Here is a 14,158-nt window from a genome sequence, read left to right as displayed (position 1 = left end):
TACACCAGGCACAGGGCAGAGAGGAGACAGCTCTGAGTCATGGGCACTGTGGGTGTCTGCAGATGTGTGACTCCAAATACCTTCCAAAAAGTGAATCATGGTCAGGCATGGTAGCACATGCCTTAAATCCCAGCACTTGCTGTATATTGCCTTTATTATGTTTAGGTATGTTCCTTGTATCGCTGCTCTCGCCAAGACCTTTATCATGAAGGGATGTTGAATTTTGTCGAAAGCTTTTTCAGCATCTAATGAGATAGTCATATAGTTTTTATTTTTCAGTTTGTTTATATGGTAGATTACATTGACAGATTTTCATATGTTGAACCATCCCTGCATCTCTGTGATGAAGCCGACTTGATCATGGTGGATGATGATACTGATGTGTTCTTGGATTCGATTTGCCAGTATTTTATTTAGTATTTTTGCATCAATGTTCTTGAGTGAGATTGGTCTGCAATTCTTTCTTAGCAATGTCTTTATGTGGTTTGGGTATCAGGGTAATTGTAGCCTCATAAAAAGTTTGGCAATGTTCCTTCTGTTTCTTTGTGTGGAACAATTTGAGGCGTATTGATATTAGTTCTTCTTTGAAAATCTTATAGAATTCCAATCTGGTCCTGGGGTTTTTTTTTTTTTTTGGTTGGGAGACTTTTGATGACTGTTCTATTTCTTCAACAGTCATATGTCTGTTTAATTTGCTTATCTAGTCTTGATTTAATTATGGTAAGTGATAGTTATCCAGAAAGTTGTTCATTTCCTTTAAGTTTTCCAATTTTGTGGAGTACAGGTTTTCAAAATATGACATGATGATTCTCTGTATTTCCTCCGAGTCTGTTGTCATGTCCCCCTTTTCATTTCTGATTTTGTTAATTTGGATAAAGGTTTGTCTATTTTGTTGATTTTCTCAAAGAACCAACTCTTTGTCTCATTGATTCTTTGTATTGTTTTGTTTCTATTTTTGTTGATTTCAGCTCTCAATTTGATTATTTCCTGCTGTCTAGTTCTCTTGGGTGAGTTTGCTTCTTTTTGTTCTAAAGTTTTCAAATGTTCTGTTAATTCACTAGTGTGAGATTTTTCCAGCTTCTTTATGTAGGCATTTATTGCTATGAACTTGCCTCTTAACACAGCTTTTATTGTGTCCCATAAATTTGGGTATGTTGTGTGGTCATTTTCATTGAATTTTAGGAAGTCTTTAATTTCTCCCTTTTTTTCTTCCTTGATCTATTGATGATTCAGCTGAGCATTGTTTAATTTCCATGTATTTGTGGGCTTTTTGGATTTGTATTGATCTTGAATTCTAGTTTTAAGCAATGGTAATCTGATAAGGTACATGGGGTTATTTCAATTGTTTTGTATCTGTTGAAGTTTGTTTTGTTACCGAGTATGCGGTCAGTTTTTGAGAAGGTTCCATGAGGTGCTGAGAAGAAGGTATAATCTTTGATGTTTGGGTGGAATATTCTATAGATGTCTGTTAAGTCCATTTGAGTCATAACATCTGTTAGTTCCCTTATTTCTCTGTTCATTTTTTGTCTGACTGACCTGTCCAGTGGTGAGAGTGGAGTGTTGAAGTCTCTCACTATTAGTGTGTGGGGTTTAATGTATGATTTAAGCTTTAGAAATGTTTCTTTTACATATGAGAGTGCCCTTGTATTTGGGGCATAGGTGATCAGTACTGAGATTTCCTCTTGATAAATTTTTCTTGTGATTAATATGAAATGTCCTTCTTTGTTTCTTTTGATTGATTTTAGATATTAGGATAGTTACACCAGCTTGTTTCTTAGGTCCATTTGATTGGAAATTTTTTTCCCAACCCTTTATTCTGAGGCAACAGATCATGACTCTTACAAGACCTGTAAGGCTCTATCCTTGCCACGGAAGAATGCAGTGTCTGAAATGGAGAAAGCAACCCAGCTACCAGGACGTTTACCACCACTACCTTCAGCCTAAAGCACCAAAGGCCTGAGACCCACCAACTTATCCCACTTGCAGGTCTCCTTCCTCTCTTCTTAGAATGCTCGATACTGGTTTCTACGGAAATGCCCTAGAGTTTTTTCTAAACTTACTTTATTAAAATATCACTTACACCCACTGGCCATTCTTCTACCTCATCATGTTTTATTTTCTTCACACAACTTCTGGAGAGGCTGTTTGGATGGCTGGCTGTTTTGTGTGTGCTCACACATGATGGGGTATTGTGCCGTGGTGATCACATGGAGATCACGGAAAGACTTGGTGGAGTCTTTTCTCTCCTTCCACCTTATGCAGGTTCCAGGAACTGAATTCAGACTGCAAGGCATGCCCAACAATCTCATTTAACCAATGAACCATCCCAGAAGCCTTGTGTTGTTTTTGTTAAACGGGGTCTCACATAGCCTGGTCTTAAACTCACTGGCCTTTTCCAAGGTCATCCTTCTGCCTCCACCTCCTTAGTGCTAGGATTACAGGCAAGTGCCACTAAACCTAGTTTATGTGTTACTAGGGTATCTTAATTAGGGCTTCTATAGCTGCAACAAAACACCATGACCACAAAGCAAGTTGGGGAGGGCTTACATGCCCACATTGCTATTCACCATTGAAGTAAGTCAGGACAAGAACTCAAGAAGGGCAGGATCCTGGAGGCTGGAGCCGATGCAGAGGCCATGGAGGGGTGCTACTTACTGGCTTGCTTCCCCTGACTTCCTCAGCCTGCTTTCTTTAGAAACCAGGACCACTAGCCCAGATAATGCCACCCACAATGGGCTGAGTCCTCTCCTGTTGATCACTAATTGAGAAAATGCCTTACAGTTGGATCTCATGGAGACATTTCCTCAGCTGAGGCTCCTTCCTCTCTGATGACTCTAGCTTCTGTCATTGACACACAACCAGCCAGTACATGGGGACTGAACCAGGGGTTGGTGTATGGTAGACAGGCCCTCTGCCAACTAACCTACATTCCCAGACCCTGTGTACATGTTTCACAATCTAAAATAAGCTTGTTCAGCACTTACTGATTTTTTTTATTGACTTTTACACCTAACAGGCTACAAGAGTAATTCCTTTGATCCCCTCAAATGAAAGCCTATGAGAATGGAAGCCCTGTGTCTATTGCCTCATTTTCCATGTCTACCACAGGACCCAGCACATCACAGTACCAATAATGGAAGACGGAAAAGACAATAGAATGAGAATGCTGGACATGTCACATGGATTGGCCTCAATCCATGGAATTAGCCGAGGTGTTGAGAAAGAACCCTGACTCCTACAGAAGTCTCAATAACCATCAAAGTTGGACTGTCTCCAGAATAAAATTCAGTCTCTGATTTCACCATTTTCTGGGCTTTGTGAATTCAAGGATTACAGGGGACTCCTTTCTCTCCCAATTCACCGTGTACCCAACACAGGATTGATCTTTTAGAATCAAATTCTCTAGGATTTCCTCTTGTTGACATGCTAGAACTGACGAGCATAAATTCCAGTTTAATTCCATTTATAACAGTAGGTAGGTACAGCTGGAGGGTACCCACAGTGTGAGCCTTTCTCTGCTCTCAAAAAAGAACAAGGAGGCTGGTTAAAGAAGAGGAGTTCCTGATGCCATGTCCAGCATGAGGACATTCCAGCCACCCATTCAGTCTTAGAAATGGCAGCTCCCTTCCCATTGTATAACAGCCTCAAACATTTGCCAGCCTGGCACAATCATTTCACAAAGGAAATGTATTCCAAATAAATGGGCCAAAAGAAGAAATGAACACGGAAGACAAAATATCAAAAATGTGATATGAATCAAATCAGAAACCTTTCTCTAATGTCCCAAGATACTGAAGGGGCACTCTGTTCTCATCTCACCCTGACTGATCTTACGTCTCCAAAATTCCTAATGGATACAGACTTGTTCACTGCTTGAGTTTCTGCTCCTCTGTGGCTAGAAAATGGAAAAACACAGGCTATTTATTTCCGACATCAGAAAAGCAGCCAGAGTCCTTTGAGACTGCATGTAGATGGCGTTTGACTGGCCAATCACAGAGTTTCAGAAACCAGCAGCAAGCCAGCAGAAGAGAAAACACAGGCCAAATCCACAGCATCCTGTTCAAGGCAATACCATCCATCATCACTCACCAGTGGCTTGAATACTGTGTGCCAGCTGACAAAGGAGACTTCCCACACATGCAGGGACTCTCGGACAGCCACAGAGCACAGAATGAAGGTGCTAAGCCTCTGCCTCCCCATAATAGTAAACCAGCCACTCTCCCAAAGATTGCTTCACATGTGTGGCCTGTAGAAAAAATGGCCCCAAAAGATATCCATGTCTTGGTCCCCTTGGAAAGGAATCGTGACTCGCAGGGTAAGACCAAGAGAACACAGGTAAAAGAGTTTTCAGATGTGGTTCATGTTAAGGATGCTTCTACAGGAAGAGCACCCTGGAATATCAAGCTAGATCCAGCCCACCAGAGAAACCTCTAAAACTCAAGTGGAAGGTTAGAGAAGGGGTGGTTCTCAGCCTCCCTAATGTTGTGACCCTTCAACACAGTTCATGTTGTGGTGACCCCTAACCATAAAATCATTTTCATTGTTACTTCATAACTGTATTTTTGCTACTGTTATGAACTGTAATATAAATATTTGTTATTTCCAATGACCGCTGTGAAAGGGTCAGTCATCCTGGGTTCGCAACCCACGGTTGAAAACTACTGAGTTAGAAGGCTGTGGGAAGGATTGATTCACTGCTGATTTGAATGAGGAAGGCAGCTGATAGCCAAAGACTACAGCACCTGTCAGGAGCAAAGGGTGGCCCTCTGTTTACAGCCCAAAAGAAAATGGTAACCTTGGGCCCACAACCAAAGGGAATGAATTCTGCCAACAACTCAAAGGAGGAAACATTTCTACCTCCAGCCTCAAGAACGGCAACTCTTCGATGTCTGATTTTACTCTCGTGACACCCAGACAGATGCTGATCTGTGGAGCTCTCTCAGAATAAAAGTGTTCAAAGCTGCCAAATTTAAGTCTGCTATATTGGGTTGGAGGATTTGGGTTCTGTCGGGGTGTTGTTGTTGTTGTTGCTGTTGTTGTTGTTGTTATGTTGTTCTTGCAGGGGACCTGAGTTCAGTTCCCAGCACCCACATCAGGCTGCTCACAACCACCTATAACTCCAGCTCCAAGGTACCCACATATAAGTGCACAAAGGCACATATATAAATTAAAAAAGTTAAGTATTTTAAAGACAAAATTGCATGTTTTCTCTCTTGTGTGGATACTAGACTCCATACATTATACGTGCACAGATGCTATGAAAGCAGAAGCAAAGCTACCTAAGACAGCAAAGGAAACGGGGTGGGGGGTGTAAGGACAGAATAGTGAGTGTGGGAGAGAATGCACACTTGCATGAAAATAGCTTTATCTAACCCAATGTAAAACTTTCAGCAATTTTTAAATTTTAAAAATTAAACTAAAGAAACAAAGGGTAATCATTTCAGAAGTGTCGTGCTATCTCCGAAGGTGACAGACAGACAGGGCTTTCGTCTTGTCACTTCCAACATCCCTAGCCACACCTCAAAGCAATTAAATGAAGTCTAGAACAAAATGGAAGTCCCACACTGGGTTAAGGTTTTGGGGACCTGAGAAGGAGAAGTACAACATGCTGATTAGCAATGTCTGCCTGGGGCAGGTGTCACGAGTAGCAACACCTACCAGGCACTTGTCATTATTGATTCAAACTAATTCAGGAAGTATGGAGTTTACTTTTCTCCTTTCCTCCTCTCCTTTTATAATGGGTCACCAGCAAGTCATATCCAGTCAGGCAATCAGAATCCAAATCAATGGATAATAAAGCTATATCTATATACAACAAAAATTGTAAGCATACAGTTTGAATCGGGTTTGCCAGTATCTAATGTGTAGGCAGTTATAATTCTGATCTGTTCCCCCCTCCTGGCTACCCTGCACTTAGCCTTTAACATCCTGGTCCTTCTTGAGGTTCACCTTCTACCTTTAAAAAGAACTTTAACGGATCTAGGGGTCCCTGGTGATCCACAAGCATAGTGGCTGATGAATTCTAACTTAATCTCTCCCATATCATCCTGCAGTTTATACAAGATTTGATGCCTGTTTCTGCAGGGTTTGGAGAAGTTTGAAGGCTATGTATTGGAGCCAGACTGCCTCGTATCAACATCACACTGTACCCTGCCACTGACTTCCTGTGTGACCATGGATGAGTTATTTTCTCCAGAGCTCAGTTCGCTCACTTATTAAGTGAAAGAAATGACAGTCCTTCCCTAATAGGATTATAATAAAGACTAGATGAAACAGTGCATGTAAAAGCTCAGAATTATGCCTGTATCACAGGAAGCACCAATCAACATCAAGTAGGATTATCATTCAGAATATGTGGCCAGGATGGGGGGCTGGGGTATCACAAGGTGCAGTGATGCCAGCATCTATCCTTGTCTTAGTCACTCTTCTATTGTTGGGAAGAGACAGCATGACCAGAGAGAAAGAGAAAGAGAAAGACAGAGAGAGAGAGAGACAGAGAGAGAGAGAGAGAGAGAGAGAGAGAGAGAGAGAGAGAGAGAGAGAGCCTTTTATTGAGGGCTGGCTTACAGTTTCAGAAGATTAGTCCATAGTCACCATGGTGGGAAGCAAGCAGGCATTCTGAGAGCTTTACATTCTAATCCACAGGCAGCTGGTGGGGGGGTGTCTTTTGCAACCTCAAAGCCCACTCCCAGTGACACACTTCCTCCAACAAGGCCACACCTACTCCACTCCTCTTAATCCTTCTAATCCTTCACAAACAGTTCAACTCCCTGGTGACTAAGTATTCAAATATATGAGCCTACGAAGACCATTCTTCTCAAACCACCTCACTCCTATAAACCATGGGAATGGGGAGTTCACTGGTGTCTATCTTTATAATGTGATAGAAGTAAAACCAGTGTAAGGCCAAGCAAAGCAAAGATCCTGTTTCCTTGGAGACATCCAGTTCATTTGTCTGTTTTAATCCATACAGAAGAAACAGAAGCATGTTTTAAGATGAGATCAGAGCACAGTTGGGAAAGCAGCTGAGGTTGCCATGGCCCCTCACCACCTTGTCATGTCACCCACTGGGGACCAGCATCTGACCCAGCCACAGAGTTTGCACTTCGGTTCGTGTCTCTGACACCTTGCCACGGCTTTTCACGGAGTTCTCTAGCTACACCACAGGAAGGAGGGGGAATCCCCAGACTTTTTGTACAACAGAGCCTACGGTTCTGAGGTTCTTAGGGGTCAGCTTCAGGAACTCCGGATAGCTTGGCTTGTCACCCTATGGATGACTCACAACCCCAGGGTTGCTGCAACTGAGGAACACTTGTGGCTTTTCAGTTCTCACCAAGGAGGTCTGTAATGGCCTAAAACTCGGCTGGGCGTTCTTGTGTGCATTCAGACAGTGGTGAGTGTCTTACACAACCCAAAGAACACACGCTATGGTTACCACAGACAAATAGGCGTCTGTCCCACTCTACTTCCTTATTTTACATATGAGGAAGACTGGGTACAGAGAAGGGAAATGCCCCAGTCATGGCAACTCTGAAATCTCCCACTCCCCAGAAATAATGCTCTTTCCATTCCACTCTGGGAGGCCTTGTTCTCCCCCAGAGGATTTAGCTCCTGAGTGGCACAGCAGATCACAGCGGTGACTCTGGTGATCTTTTATTGGTGAATGACAGCAGCTCTACCATAACAGCCCTGGGCTTTGAGTAATTTGGTATTCACTGTCTGCCCACAGACCAGAGAACTGCCAGCCACAGGATTCTGCTAGTCACGAAAAGAAAAAAAAGAAAAGAAAAAAACGGCTGCATAAAAGCCCATCCAGAAACTCCCTGACATTTGCACAGATTTTGATGGCTTACACCTTCCATCCTTTACTCGGCGAACTATCCAGAGCACCTACTATCTAACAGGCCCTGTGCCAGGTCCTGTGCATGCTTCAGAAACGAGGACAGATGGGCTGTCCCTACAAAGAACTGAAGAGGGGGGCTGAGGGGTACAAAGGAACCACTAAGACAGAAACTTAGTTCTAACTAATAACAGATAACCTGGAGACGTGGAAGAAAGGTCCCTCTCCAAGATACTTTCACCGTGTTTTCATTTCTAGTCTGAAAGGATGTTTTCCCCATTCCACTGTGACTAAACAGTTCATTGAGACGATGATGAAGTAACTAGAGGCAGCACCTACGTTAGAAGCCAGCAGTCCACAGGACAAACTGCCGGCTCCAGATATTCCGGACTCCGATGATCTGTTGTTTCTGTGGATGCCCAACCCCTGCGCTGTGCTAGACGCACCGGTGTTCGGGAGCTGAGCTGGGACACCCAGCCCGGAGGGCAGGAGCCGCGAAGTCTGAGGGAGAACGGAAAGGCAGAAGTAGAGAAATAGTAGAGAAACCCATCTGCGAGTGAGCGGGGGTTCACCACGGCCTGCTGAGAGGCCCAAGACTGTGGGCAGAAGGTGGCTAGAACTTAAGTGGCTGACAGAGGAGGTAAAGGACAAGGATGGAAAAATGAAACTCCAAAGTAGCAAGGCAGGAGACAGCAAGGGGTAAGGGCTCTCGTAGGGTAGTCTCCAATCGGGAGAGCCCCGCTCAGCTGGAGCCCCACAACAAAAGACATCCTTCGGTCTCACTCACCCTCGATCCGATCCCGATCCGCGTTTAGGCTTTATAGCAGTTACTGGTGGTTTTCCGGGTACCGGGCAGCTTTCAAACTACCCCAGCTCTGAAACCTCAGCCCTACTAGCGCCGGGGACGTGCTCCGGCTCCTAGTCCGGGAGCGCGCAGGAGTGGCAGGGATGCGTGCTGAGCTCTGAGAGCCCCGCGCGCCGCACACGGATGACTCTGGAATGCACAGCCGCTAAGGACCGCCCCGGAAAGACTGAGCCCCCAGCCTCAGCGCAAAGCGTGCTCTGCTCCTCCCAGCCTCCCCAGGACTGCTGTGAAGAAATGAACCCGGATAGACTCAAAAACTGTGCGGCTCCCCCGTCTTAACCTGTAGCCTTAAACAAGTCTCTTCGTTCGGGGGAGAGGGAGATTGGGGGGGCTTCCGCCCTCTGCAATAAACAGAGGGGCGATCTTACAGCATGTCCCCAAGATCCTTTCCAACAATGTTTGGATTCAAGCCGTACCATGTCCTGCACATAAGATCTTAAGTAGGATCTTTGCTTGCCTCTCTGTTAAACTGGGATAGCAGCACTAACCCTCATTGTGAAAGCAGACTTAAAAGAACCAATGTGAAGCTAGTTGGTGGCCTGCCATAACACACCTCCATGTATTGTTTATTTTGTGATAACATGAAAGTCCAAGGTGATCAACACCCCATTAGAATTCAGATCTGAGAGGCTGCCACTCCCTCTTTGTTAGTGATCCACTTTCCACCAGGGCAGTGCCAACGCTGCAGTCTCATGCCCCACTCCACGATTCTGTGATCCAAGGGATGACGGCGGACTTTCACTCATCTTTTTTTTTTTTTAATTTATTTGTTTTTGAGACAGGGTTCCTCTCCACTGACTGTCCTCTGTTGTTGTATATACCAGCTGGCCTTGAACTCACTGACTGCCTCTGCCCGGAATTAAAGACGTAGGATTTCCATTCATCGTCTAATTGCATAGCATTCCCTTCCATCTTACTCTTATGGAGGGTGGGGCTCACAGGCAGAGGCACCTTAAAAAGTTGTGTTTCTCCCCTTTTCTAAGGCATATAGCAGCCATGCTGACTTGCCCAGGCTGACATTTGAGCTGGTGTAATCCTTGCCTTTTATCTCCCCACACATACACACTGTTTCCTCCCACTCAGAGATGAGGTCAGCAGAAATGACAAGTCATTACTAGAAGCTTATGAGCTAGCACCATGAGGACGAAGGGGATAAGCACGGAAAATAACTGGAGGAAAATTCTGAGAGTGCAGTCCAATTCTAAGTGTTAAAGGGAGTCATAATACAGAATGTTTCCTTATTACTGGAACAGGAGGGGGTGATCCTTCAGGTGGGCAACTAGTAACTGAATGTGTCCTGCCGTAACTGTTGGCTTCACTCTTTGAGACAATGCAAGACCCAGGGCTGAAGCCAGCAATCAGGTGGTGTCTTTTCCATTTAGCAGGGTATCAGAATCTTTAATATCTGTTTGTCCTGAGATCCAAACAAGGGCTTAAAAAAGAAAAAGTCTTGAATTCTGTAGCAGAGGCATATGGCATGTCTACTGCCCATCTGAACTGCTCTTGAGTAACACTTAAATAACTGATCTAAATAACACTGTGTCCTTTCACATACACACATGAATACTCAGTTGTGGGGATAACAAGGTATATTTGTTTGGAAATTAGAAAACTCGATTTCTGAGTATGTCAGTCTGCAGCTAAAGGACCATAAATGTCTTGCTTGCTTTCTCCATTGTAAAGTAGTAAAATAAGTACCCATCCATCCTGTCTGATACAAATATGAATAAAGAATCTATTCGTGTATCTCTTTACTTAAAACTTGACTATCTCAACACTCTAGACATAAAGATAAATTCTTTACATACATTTTGCTAAGAAACAGATCAAATGTGATCTCCACAACGGAATGTTGCTGTCACATCATCTTGTTTTATGGTCTTTGTGGTTTCACAAACTGATACCATCTCATTCATTTATTTCTTAGGAAACTAAAATACAAAAACATTGTTCAACAAGCAAAGCACATGCACACACATCTTTGTATACTGTTTCTGTATACTTAACAAATCTTTAAGTTTTTTCAATGTATCTGTTCTATTTACCACCTTATAAAATGCAGAAGGAACATGTCACCATAGGAAGTTTTATTACAGTTGTACAGTTGTTTTTAACTTTTGTTGGCCAACTAAATGTTTCCATATTCCATACTCATTGCTTGCCCAGAGTTAGCTCTGTGAGGAAACAAGAGCTAGAGACACTCACTGGTTTTGTGTTTTATATGGATTGGTGAGCCAAACTAAGAATGGAAACATAAATATTATATTTGTATATGTGATGAGTATAGTTTGATTTATCAATTAAACCATCAGTAATTTTGTCTGTGAATATGGCATAATGTGAATGATAAGTAAAAGACAAAAACTGAATGAGTGACTGTAGAAGTTTGAGGAAACAAAAATTCTGTTTCTACTAATTAGCTTTTAAGATTTTTAGTTGGGCCTAGAGGTGCATACCTTTAATGCCAACAGAGTTAGGAAGATTTCTGTGAGTTCAAGGCCAGTCTGGTCTACACAGTGAGTTCCCAGACAGTCAGAACCACAAACAAAGACCCTATCTCAAAAAAAAAAAAAAAGAAAAGAAAAGAAAAGCAACTAAAAGTTTAAAGGAAGTGAATTCTTAATTGTCAGTTGCTATATTAATGTAAAAGTAGGCTATTTTTTCTCTGTATTAAAATGAAAAAACTTGATATGGTAATGCATGTCCTATAACACAATGCTCAGGTGGTTGAAGCAGGAGGAGTGCCAAGAACTGGGTACCAACCTAAGCTATTGAGTTCCAGGCAGTCTGGACTACAGAGTGAGACCTCATCCCCAAAAAATGAAAACTTAAAGGAATAAAGAAAGAGAGAGAAAGTGACCCTGTAAAGACTGTTCTTTACATTCCACATAATCTGATCAAATAGTAAATTTGTGCTCTTTCTGCTGACTTTGTCACACCTTTGACTATTTAAAACAAACAACAAAAACAGAATCCCAGGTCCCTCATTTTAGAAATAATTGATGCTCTTATAATTACCGCTTCAGCCACATTTACCTAACAATAGGGTGCCGTTCGTCTTATTAACTTTGTTCCCAGGCATCTATGCTGCTGTCTCACAGTGGTGACTGTTCTCTTCTGAAAAATATTCTATGTTGCTTTCCCAAGATCAGTTCCTGGTTAAAGGTGTTGCTCAATGGCAGAGCACTTGGCTGCATGCATGATGCCCTGGATTCTACCCAAATACTACAAAAAATAAAAAACCCTCAATGCCCAAGATCAATTGCAGAATTTAGAAAGACATAATTGTGAATGTGTTTTTATATGCCAGCTATCTTTGGGGCTTCCTTCCTGGATGAATAAATTACTAAATGTTGTGGAATACTAATTAAGATATATTACATTTATTTATGCTGTGGAATACAAAGATGTGTTGCATTCTTTTATGTTGCATTTGTTTAACTCTGTGAAGCTGTGTTACTTTGCCTGTCGAAAATGCCTGATTGGGCTAATAAAGAACTGAAAAGCCAATAACAAAGCAAGAGAAAGGACAGGCAAAGCTGGCAGGCAGAGAAAATAAATAGAAGGAGAAATCTGGGAAGAGAAAGATCAAGGGGCCAGCCACCTAGCTACACAGTAAGCCATGGAGTAAGAAGTAAAGAAAGACATGCAGAAAAAGAGAAAGGTAAAAGCTCAGAGGCAAAAGATAAACGAGAAAATTCAAGAAAAACTGGCTAGAAACAAGCCAAGCTAAGGCCAGGCATTCATAAGTAAGAATAAGTCTCCATGTACATATTTATTTGGAAGCTGGGTGGCGGGCCCCCCAAAGAGCAAAGAGCCAAAAAAAATAAAATAAAATAAAAAACAACTACAACTAAGTGCTTGGTATTTCTACCATATGCTATATAACTCACAAGCAGGAGCAATGCTGGAATTTATCAGGTACGTTTGATATATATTATATAATATTCATGTATTAGCTTAATAATCCCAGAATTACATTATGTATTAATCGCATGCGATGGTACAAGCCATCCAACTAAAGAAGTAAATTTGCTCTCCCTATGTTACTTTTGTGTATGTGTATGTAGTAGAGACTGAATGAGCACACGGGACCTCACACACGCTAGGCAAGTACTCTATTAGTAAGCTACATATTCTGGCCCCCGTGTTACTCTTTGAAGTTATCATTGTCCTCAACCCTGTAGTATGTTCTTGTCCTTGAGCAAACACTGTCAGATTCTACAACCCAATAGAGAATGTCATCCTCTTCTAGTCTAATATAGTTGTCTCTTGACATAAACTATCGAACTTTTAGTTTGATCAAACCAGATGGCTTTCAGTCGCTTCCCCTACTATCCTGAAGATCAAAGCTATATACTAAATAGTCTTCAACAGGGGAAAACAACCTCAGTGTCTTGGTATCACTTTTCACTGGAATAGACTTAAGAGTTAAGTTTCTCAGGATTGTGTCCAAAGGCAGACATCCATGAACTAAAACACAAGACTACATCAGGATTGCTAAGACACTTCCTAGTCAGAAGCACATTGCTAATATATGAAGTAAGCATAAATCACATACACCTAGTAAGCCAATGAGGGAAATCAAATGATAGCTGTTTTGGAATACTGCTAGATTTGTTTTGAAAAACTTTTCCGTGTACATAAGGTACTGTTCTTTATCATACACTTTAACTACTTATCAGTATTCAAACTGAATACTAATTTGATGAGACATTTTAAGGTTTTTAGCTATTTCCTGTATAATTATACATTTGATACAATGAAATAAACACTGATGCATTGGAGCTTAGCTAATGGTAGTATAAAATATGCATTGTCTTGACATCGCCTTATTTTAAATAACAAATGACACTGAAAGTCTATACTGATAACATTCTTGGTCAAGATACTAAATATACAAATTTAAGAGATGATTCTTTTAGAAAACAGCTTGGTATTGGCATAACAACAGAGAAGTCGACCTATGGAATCGAATAGAAGACCCGAGTATTAATCCACAAACTTATGAACACCTGATTTTTGACAAGGTAGCTAAAGGTATACAATGGAAGAAGGATAGCATCTTTAACAAATGGTGCTGGCATAACTGAATGTCAACCTGTAGAAGAATGAAAATAGATCCATATCTATCACCATGCACAAAACTCAGGTCCAAATGGATTAAAGACATCAACATTAATCCGACCACTTTGAACCTGATAGAAGAGAAAGTGGGAAGTAGTCTACAAGATATAGGCACAGGAGACCACTTCCTAAGCAGAACCCCAGGAGTGCAGACAATAAGAGAAACAATGAATAAATGGGACCTACTGAAACTGAGAAGCTTCTGTAAAGCAAAGGACACTGTCAGTAAGACAAAAAGGCTACCTTCCGACTGGGAGAAGATCTTCACAAACCCCTCATCAGACAAAGGTCTGATCTCCAAAATATACAAAGAACTCAAGAAACTA

At 41.9% G+C, this 14,158-nt stretch overlaps 1 protein-coding gene across 2 annotated transcripts in view; it reads right to left on the bottom strand.

The window, feature by feature from the left end:
• Nucleotides 1–9,190, bottom strand: part of Smim3 (small integral membrane protein 3) — a 31,159-nt gene extending 21,969 nt beyond the window's left edge. Inside the window, exon 1 of one of the 2 annotated variants that reach the window (XM_085699827.2) lies at nucleotides 8,628–9,190. The gene's annotated coding sequence lies outside the window, so the exon portion shown is untranslated. The remainder of the gene's footprint in view (nucleotides 1–8,627) is intronic. The other variant, XM_048419487.3, reaches the window with a different exon arrangement.
• Nucleotides 9,191–14,158: the final 4,968 nt, after the last annotated feature.

Source organism: Myodes glareolus, chromosome 13, assembly GCF_982192425.1.
Source record: "Myodes glareolus chromosome 13, mMyoGla1.1, whole genome shotgun sequence".
Lineage (NCBI taxonomy): Eukaryota > Metazoa > Chordata > Mammalia > Rodentia > Cricetidae > Myodes > Myodes glareolus.
The sequence above is the reverse complement of the archived record's forward strand: the minus strand, read 5'-3'. Positions and strand labels throughout refer to the sequence as shown.